The 9193-nt window shown below is 43.4% G+C and overlaps 1 pseudogene; it reads left to right on the top strand.

The window, feature by feature from the left end:
- Positions 1 to 6896: 6896 nt before the first annotated feature.
- On the top strand, positions 6897 to 7014 carry LOC124554349 (annotated as a pseudogene).
- The last annotated feature ends 2179 nt before the right edge of the window (positions 7015 to 9193 follow it).

The following is a 9193-nucleotide window of genomic DNA, read 5'->3' as shown; positions in this document are numbered from 1 at the left end:
TGTGTGTGTGTGTTCCTTAGCATAAGATAGTTTAAGTTAGATTATGTAGTGCGTAAGCTTAGGGACAGATGGCCTCAGCAGCTTGGTTTGTTTACCACAAATTTCCAAAAAAAATTCCCATAGCTACATTGATTGCAGCATATTGGTCAGCTTAGTTTTGTAAAATGGAACTGTACTAATTTCATCTACATCTACAGCTATACTCCACAATCCACTTCACGGCGCATGGGGAAGGGTACCGCGGGCCAAGTCTACATCTACATCTACATCCATACTCCGCAAGCCACCTGACGGTGTGTGGCGGAGGGTACTTTGAGTACCTCTATCGAATCTCCCTTCTATTCCAGTCTGGTATTGTTTGTGGAAACAAAAATTGTCGGTATGCCTCTGTGTGAGCTCTAATCTCTCTGATTTTATCCTCACGGGCCCTTCGCGAGATATACGTAGGAGGGAGCAATATACTGCTTGACTCCTCGGTGAAGGCATGTTCTCGAAACTTCAACAAAAGCCCGTACCGAGCTACTGAGCGTCTCTCTTGCAGAGTCTTCCACTGGAATTTATCTATCATCTCCGTAACGCTTTCGCGATTACTAAATGATCCTGTAACGAAGCGCGCTGCTCTCCGTTGGATCTTCTCTCTCTCTTCTATCGACCCTATCTGGTACGGATCCCACACTGCTGAGCAGTATTAGAGCAGTGAGCGAACAAGCGTACTGTAACCTACTTCCTTTGTTTTCGGATTGCATTTCCTTAGGATTCTTCCGATGACTCTGTCTGGCATCTGCTTTACCGAAGATCAACTTTATATTATCATTCCATTTTAAATCACTCCTAATGCGTACTCCCATATAATTTATGGAATTAACTGCTTCCAGTTGCTGACCTGCTATATTTTAGCTAAATGATAAGGGATCTTTCTTTCTATGTATTCGCAGCACATTACACTTGTCCACATTGAGATTCAATTGCCATCCCCTGCACCGTGCGTCAATTCGCTGCAGATCCTCCTGCTTTTCAGTACAATTTTCCATTGTTACAACCTCTCGATATACCACAGCATCATCCGCAAAAAGCCTCAGTGAACTTCCGATGTCATCCACAAGGTCATTTATGTATATTGTGAATAGCAACGGTCCTACGACACTCCCCTGCGGCACACCTGAAATCACTCTTACTTCGGAAGACTTCTCTCCATTGAGAATGACATGCTGCGTTCTGTTATCTAGGAACTCTTCAATCCAATCACACAATTGGTCTGATAGCCCATATGCTCTTACATTGTTCATTAAACGACTGTGGGTAACTGTATCGAACGCCTTGCGGAAGTCAAGAAACACGGCATCTACCTGGGAACCCGTGTCTATGGCCCAATGGAAAATGGTTCGAATGGCTCTAAGCACTATAGGACTTAAACATCTAAGGCCATCAGTCCCCTAGACTTAGAACTACTTAACATCAACACACAGCCACGCCCGAGGCAGGATTCGAACCTGCGACCGTAGCAGCAGCGCGGTTCCGGACTGAAGCGCCTAGAACCACTCGGCCACGACGGCCGGCGGCTGAATTGTGCCATAACCTTAGCTAACTAGCTGTCCATCACATTTCACGTGATGTATGAATGATTATGGGGGTTTTATGTTACCTGTATATAGGTAACCTGTCACTATTAGAAATGTACTTTCGAAGCTGCTACAGAAGTTATACGAAACGTTGCCAGAGAACTGTTAAAAGTGAAATGTTAGAGACGAGCTTTTGCAGGTATGAACTAGTATATAAGCTTAATGCTCTAAGCAAAATTTGAAGATAATTTCTGGTGCTGTTCGCCTACTGCAGTAAGCGTGGGGGTCATGAGATACAACGCAAAAATAGTCGTAATACGACGGACTCGTTTACTCCAGTACAAGATATTCCATTTGAAAAAAATAGAGATCATGGTAATAAAGTTCTGTGTGGGAGTGCAACAATTGCTCGAATTCTGAAAAATGACTTCAACTATCGACAGGGTCAAAATTTTTTTGTATGAGAATGACTAACTACAATCTCCAAGCCTTCAGTGTCTTGTGTATCTGTTAAATTTCGCATTATTTATAACGCGTTTTTAAAACGGACTAAAACTTATAAAATAATTTCTCATAGCCCCACACGCTTTCCTAACTCCATACAGGTAGCACCTGAAAATTTGTTCTCGTGAGTTTTTAATAGGTATGACAGTACTCTTAAAAACAAAAATGTATGGCATATACAATAGATAAATGAGCCATTTGTAGTTGATCTAAGTGACTAGCAGTTTTATTGCACAGCGAATGGTGTCAACTGTTGTGTGATTTTTCTCAACGACATCTCTTCCCTACGCTGCTTACTGTTATCTGTTCCAAGTGATCCACGTTTTTCGTTTTAAATTTTACGAGTATTCTCTTACCTATTAAAAATTCACAAGCACGGATTTTCAGGACTATCAGTATGAGGTTAGGATTCCGTGTCAGGCCAGGAGAAATTATTTGTCCGTTTCAAATACCTGTTATAATAACAAGTTTTTTTATTTAAATGACTATTTCCTGGTTTTTTGTCTTGGTTGTGTGAAATTTTTCAGTCGATTTCAAACATTTTGATGGCATTACAACAGAGACATTTGATAAATTTCAGTTTCTCTTCATCTTCAGTATACTGCATCCTACTACATATCTACCGTATAGCGAAAAGACCGTGAGGGTACAAATTATAGCGATTCCAAGCCACACGAACGCTTACCAGCAATATTTCTCACCGCGAAACGTTTGCCGCTGAAACAGGAATGCCGGTCGTTGTGACCGAGCTGTTCTAGGCGATTCAGTCCGGAACCGCGCTGCCGCTACGGTCGCAGGTTCGAATCCTGCCTCGGGCATGGATGTGTGTGATGTCCTTAGGTTAGTTAGGTTTAAGTAGTTCTAAGTTCTAGGGGACTGATGACCTCAGATATTTAGTTCCATAGTGCTCAGAGCCATTTGAACCATTTGAACCTCTACACATTTTGCCCTCTACAGCTCCCTCTAGTACCATGGAAGTCATTCTCTGAAGTCTTGTCCTATCATCCTGTCCCCTCTCCTTGTCAGTGTTTTCCACGTATCCCTTTCCTTTCCAATTCTCCAGAGAACCTTCTCATTCCTCACCTTATCAGTCCACCTAATTTTCAACGTTCGATTCTCTTCCTTTCCGATTTTCCCTCAGTACATGTTTCACCATCACACAATGCAGAGCTCCAAACGTACATTCTCAGAAAGTTCTTCCTCAAATTAAGGCCTATTTTTGATACTAGTAGACTTCTCTCGGCCAGTAACGCCCTCTCTGCCATTGCTAGTCTGCTTCTGATGTCCTCCTTACTCCGTCCGTCATTGATTATTTTACTGCCTAGGTTATCTTGATGCCTATATAGAAGAATCTCCACGTCTCATGTTACGTTTATCGCTTTTCTCATTATTTCTCATTACTTTCATCTTTCCTCGATTTAGTCTCAGTTCAATTCTGTACCTATTAGCCTCTTCATTCCATTAAACTGACCTTGTAATTCTTAACTTTTCCTGTGGATGGCAATGACATCAGAAAGTACAAAATTGTTAAGGCTTTCGTGGCCACTTGTTGACAAACTGCCTATTGGCTTCTGTCTCGGGTTCTTCGGCCGACATTCATCTGTACATCTACATCTACATACATAATCCGCAATCCACCATACGGTGCGTGGCGGAGGGTACCTCGTACCACAACTAGCATCTCTTCTCCCTGTTCACTCCCAAACAGAATGAAAAATGACTGCCTATATGCCTCTGTACGAGCCTTAATCTCTCTTATCTTATCTTTGTGGTCTTTCCGCGAAATGTAAGTTGGCGGCAGTAAAATTGTACCGCAGCCAGCCTCAAATGCTGGTTCTCTGAATTTCCTCAGTAGCGATTCACGAAAAGAATGCCTGCTTTCCTCTAGAGACTCCCACCCGAGTTCCTGAAGCATTTCCGTAACACTCGCGTGATGATCAAACCTACCAGTAACAAATCTAGCAGACCGCCTCTGAATTGCTTCTATGTCCTCCCTCAATCCGACCTGATAGGGATCCCAAACTCTCGAGCAGTACTCGAGAGTTGGTCGTATTAGTGTTTTATAGGCGGTCTCCTTTACAGGTGAACCACATCTTCCCAAAATTCTACCAATGAACCGAAGACGACTATCCGACTTCCCCACAACTGCCATTACATGCTTGGCCCACTTCATATCGCTCTGCAATGTTACGCCCAAATATTTAATCGACGTGACTGTGCCAAGCGCTACACTACTAATGGAGTATTCAAACATTGCGGGATTTTTTTCCTATTCATCTGTATTAATTTACATTTATCTATATTTAGAGTTAGCTGCCATTCTTTGCACCAATCACAAATCCTGTCCAGGTCATCTCGTATCCTCCTACAGTCACTCAACGACGACACCTTCCCGTACACCACAGCATCATCAGCAAACAGCCGCACATTGCTATCCACCCTATCCAAAAGATCATTTATGTAGATAGAAAACAACAGCGGACCTACCACACTTCCCTGGGGCACTCCAGATGATACCCTCACCTCCGATGAACACTCACCATCGAGGACAACGTACTGGGTTCTATTACTTAAGAAGTCATCTAATGATTTGATCTAAAGATTTTAAAATAATTAGATGAACGTCGGCCGAAGAACCCGAGACAGCCAATAGGCAGTTTGTCATCAGAAAATACCCTTTGAACCTGCATTTTAGTCAATTGAATCATTTTAGTATTTCCGTCATTGCTTCTTCGATGAACAGGTTGAACAGTTGGAGCGGAAGACTATGTCCCTGTCTTGAATGTAATCGTAGCACTTTGTTCTTCGTCTTCCTCTGCTATTGTTCCGTCTTGGTTCTTGTATATGTTTATATAACCCGTCGAACCGCTGTTTTTCTCACAACTTCAAACATCTGCGGCAACGGCTATTCCACCCACGGGCTGTTCGCAAGTTGAACAGGGTTGGAGGGATCAGACAGTGGTACCGAAAGTACCCTCCGCCACACACCAGCAGGTATGATGTAGATGTAGGTGTAACCTCCCGGTAGTGAATTCCTGCGGCTGACCGCCCAGGTCGAATTTATCATTGGTTCTTGATATCTCCCAGTGGGCATCAATAGTAACTAAAATTTGTAATTAGTTCCATGTGCGAACTGAGAGTTATTGACATTATTATGACCGTGAGTGCAAGAAACGTCAGAAGCGCGGTTGGACATGTATTGGGTGATCAAAAAGTCAGTATAAATTTGAAAACTGGATAAATCACGGAATAATTTAGATAGGGAGGTACAAATTGACACACATCCTTCGAATGACATGTGGTTTTATTACAACCAAAAAAAGACAAAAGGTCAAAATATGTCCGACAGATGGCGCTTCATCTGATCAGAATAGCAATAATTAGCATAACAAAGTAAGACAAAGCAAAGATGATGTTCTTTACAGGAAATGCTCAATATGTCCACCATCATTCCTCAACAACAGGTGTAGTCGAGGAATAATGTTGTGAACAGCACTGTAAAGCATGTCCGGAGTTATGGTGAGGCGTTGGCGTCGGATGTTGTCTTTCAGCATCCCTAGAGATGTCGGTCGATCACGATACACTTGCGACTTCAGGTAACCCCAAAGCCAATAATCGCACGGACTGAGGTCTGGGGACCTGGGAGGCCAAGCGTGACGAAAGTGGCGGCTGAGCACACGAGCATCACCAAACGACGCGCGCAAGAGATCTTTCACGCGTCTAGCAATATGGGGTGGTTTTTTTTTGTTGTAATAAAACCCCATGTCATTCCAAGCATGTGTGTCAATTTTTACCTCTCTATCTACATTTTCCGTGGTTTATTAAGTTTTCAAATTTATACTGACTTTTTAAATGGCTCTGAGCACTATGGGACTCAACTGCTGTGGTCATAAGTCCCCTAGAACTTAGAACTACTTAAACCTAACTAACCTAAGGACATCACACACATCCATGGCCGAGGCAGGATTCGAACCTGCGACCGCAGCGGTCACGCGGTTCCAGACTGAAGCGCCTAGAACCGCACGGCCACACCGGTTTTGATGACTCGGTATATTAATATTTAAACAGGAAATATAAATGTCGAGACAGTTTTGCTCCGTCGCGCCAAACACCGCAGGTGTATCCTTACTGTGTGTAGTGGTTTCGGCACGATACGGAACTTCCTCATCCCATACTTCTCACGGCATCTGTTAACGTAACGTTACGTGTGCAAATCTTGGTATCTGAAACCGACGTGAAGCTTTCTGTACTGTATGTCTCGAGCACTTCGTCGCACGATGTTCTGACTTTGTGATGTGATTCAGAACATGTGTAGATTGTTGTATGCATGCTGCAATCCCTTAAAAACCAGCTGCTATTGCAATTCTTCTGAGGGATATTGCTGAACAAGATCAACAACTTTGGCTACGTTTTCAGCAGTAGCTATACACTCTGGTGACAAAATCGTGGGATAGCGATACGCGCCGGCCGTGGTGGCCGAGCGGTTCTAGGCGCTACAGTCTGGAACCGCGCGACCGCTACGGTCGCAGGTTCTAATCCTGCCTCGGGCATGGATGTGTGTGATGTCCTTAGGTTAGTCAGGTTTAAGTAGTTCTAACTCTAGGGGACTGATGACCTCAGATGTTAAGTCCCATAGTGCTTAGTGCCATTTGGACCATTTTTACCGATACGCACATATACAGATGGCGATAGTATTGCGTACACGAGGTATAAAAGGGCGGTGTATTGACGGACCTGTCATTTGTACTCACGTGATTGTGTACTCAGGTGATTGGCGTGAAAAGGATTCCGATGTGATTATGGTCGCACAAGGGGAATCAACTGAACGTGGAATGGAACGGCCTTGCCGCAGTGGATACGCCGGTTCCCGTCAGATCACCGAAGTTAAGCGCTATCGGGCGTGGTCGGCACTTGGATGGGTGACCATCCGGGACGTCGTGAGCTGTTGCCATTTTTCGGGGTGCACTCAGCCTCATGATGCCAACTGAGCAGCTACTCGACCGAATAGTAGCGGCTCCGGTCAAAGAAAACCATCGTAACGACCGGGAGAGCGGTGTGCTGACCCCACACCCCTCCTATCCGCATCCTCCACTGAGGATGACACGGCGGTCGGACGGTCCCGATGGGCCACTTGTGGCCTGAAGACGGAGTGCTTCAAACATGTGGTACCACTTTACAGTGTCTAACACATTTTGCAAGTCGCCAAATCCTATGGACGTGAATTGATTTTTCTTCAGGCTTGCTTCCATTACCAACTGCAAAGCCAGAGCTGACTCTCTGGTGCAGAATTAGAAATTTTTCGCTCCTTGCGTAGTACGCACTAATATGTTATTACACGATAAGTTAGTAAGTAGCGATATTAATTTCTTCAAGAACTTCTCCAATGTTGAATTCTTATTTTATTGAAAATAATGTTCTTAACCATAAAACATTGTCTTTATCTTGTAGTCATCTTATATAAGTGCCATAACATAAATGCACCTAGAGAGAAAAGTTTTCATCTTCACTGTACTCGCATATCACTGTCTTAGAAGCTGAAACTAGTTTATCTTAGCAGTTAACACACGTTGGAATAATGTAAGCATCTGTACGTTAAAGTGTTAAGGTGCGATGTGTATATTGCTTAGCTCTGCGTACAAGAAACTAAATTTCCATCGCAAGCGTAAGAAGATGCACTAATGAAATAATCTAAACACGTAAATCATTTATGTACCAGGTGTACCGGTAGGAAATGAGCGTTTTTTTTGTGAAAATGAAACACTAATTTTGAACTGAAAGGTAAAAACATTTTATTCAAAGTACTGACCATTGCTTTCGATACATTTTGACCACCTTTCTGGCAGTTTGTGGACACCCCGCCAATAGAAATGTTCTTCTTTTGAAGCAAACCAATCAGACACCCAATTTTCGACTTCTTCGTAGGAATCGAAGTGTTCCTCAGCCAATGCGTGTCCCATTGATGAAAACAAATGGTAGTCGGAAGGGTCCAAGTCTAGTGAATACGGCGGGTGGGGTAGCAGCTCCCAGCCAAGTGTTTTGATTGTATCCAGAACCAGTTTTGTTTTGTGGGCAGGTGCATTGTCGTGTAAAAAAATTACTTTGCCATGTCTTCTGTGCCATTCTGATCTTTTTTCAATCAATGCATAGTTCAAATTGATCATTTGTTGTCTGCAGCGATTAGTATTCACAGTTTCACCGGGTTTTACAAGCTCATGATACACCACACCTTTCTTATCCCACCAAACACAGAGCATTGTCTTCTTACCGAATCGATCTAGTTTTGCAGTCGATGTTGATGGTTGTCCCGGAATAACCCATGATTTTTCCCGTTTAGGATTCTTAAAATAAATCCATTTCTCATCGGCAGTAACAATTCGATGCAAAATTGATTTTCTTTCATGTCTTTGAAGCAAAACTTGACAAATGGTATTTCGGTTTTCCATCCGTCTTTCATTCAATTCATGTGGCACCCATTTTCCACACTTTTCGATCTTTCCCATAACCTTGAAACGGTCAGAAATTGTTTGTTGCGCAACATTTAGCATTGCTGCCATTTGCTTCTGACTCAAAGTATCACCTTCATCCAATATTGCTTGCAATTCGGCGTCTTCGAACTTTTTTGGTGGTCTTCCACGTTCTTCATTTCTTCCATCAAAATCATTATTTCTGAACCGTTGAAACCATCTTTTGCACGTTGCTTCTGATAGAGCACGGTCACCATATGCCTCGACAAGCATTCGGTTGAAAGAAATGCGGAATTTGTTGTGGGACGCCGTGTAATATTCCCGCTTCAGCCACTATAGTTTCATGACGTTCCGATATCTGCCAGCGCTATACGTACTCTTCAAAAAGGCGTCTATAAATGATGTGCGTTCCGGGGAGACAGCTGTCATCGAGTCTCTTTTCGCGGAAAACCATAGCATCGTAAATATTCGTAGGCGACTGCAGAATGTCTACGGAGAGCTGGCAATGAACAAAAGCGCGGCGAGTCGTTGAGCGAGGCATCTCTCATCATTGCAGTCTTTTTTTGGGGGGAGAGGGGGGGGCACCAACAGTTTACTCATAGCGAGGGAGAGAACATGATGTTTGATGCTTTGGGTTGCATAAATCCTGTCAACGGCAGCTGAATC

Source organism: Schistocerca americana, chromosome 11 (genome assembly GCF_021461395.2).
Source record: "Schistocerca americana isolate TAMUIC-IGC-003095 chromosome 11, iqSchAmer2.1, whole genome shotgun sequence".
Lineage (NCBI taxonomy): Eukaryota > Metazoa > Arthropoda > Insecta > Orthoptera > Acrididae > Schistocerca > Schistocerca americana.
This window is presented reverse-complemented; position numbering and strand designations above follow the sequence as displayed.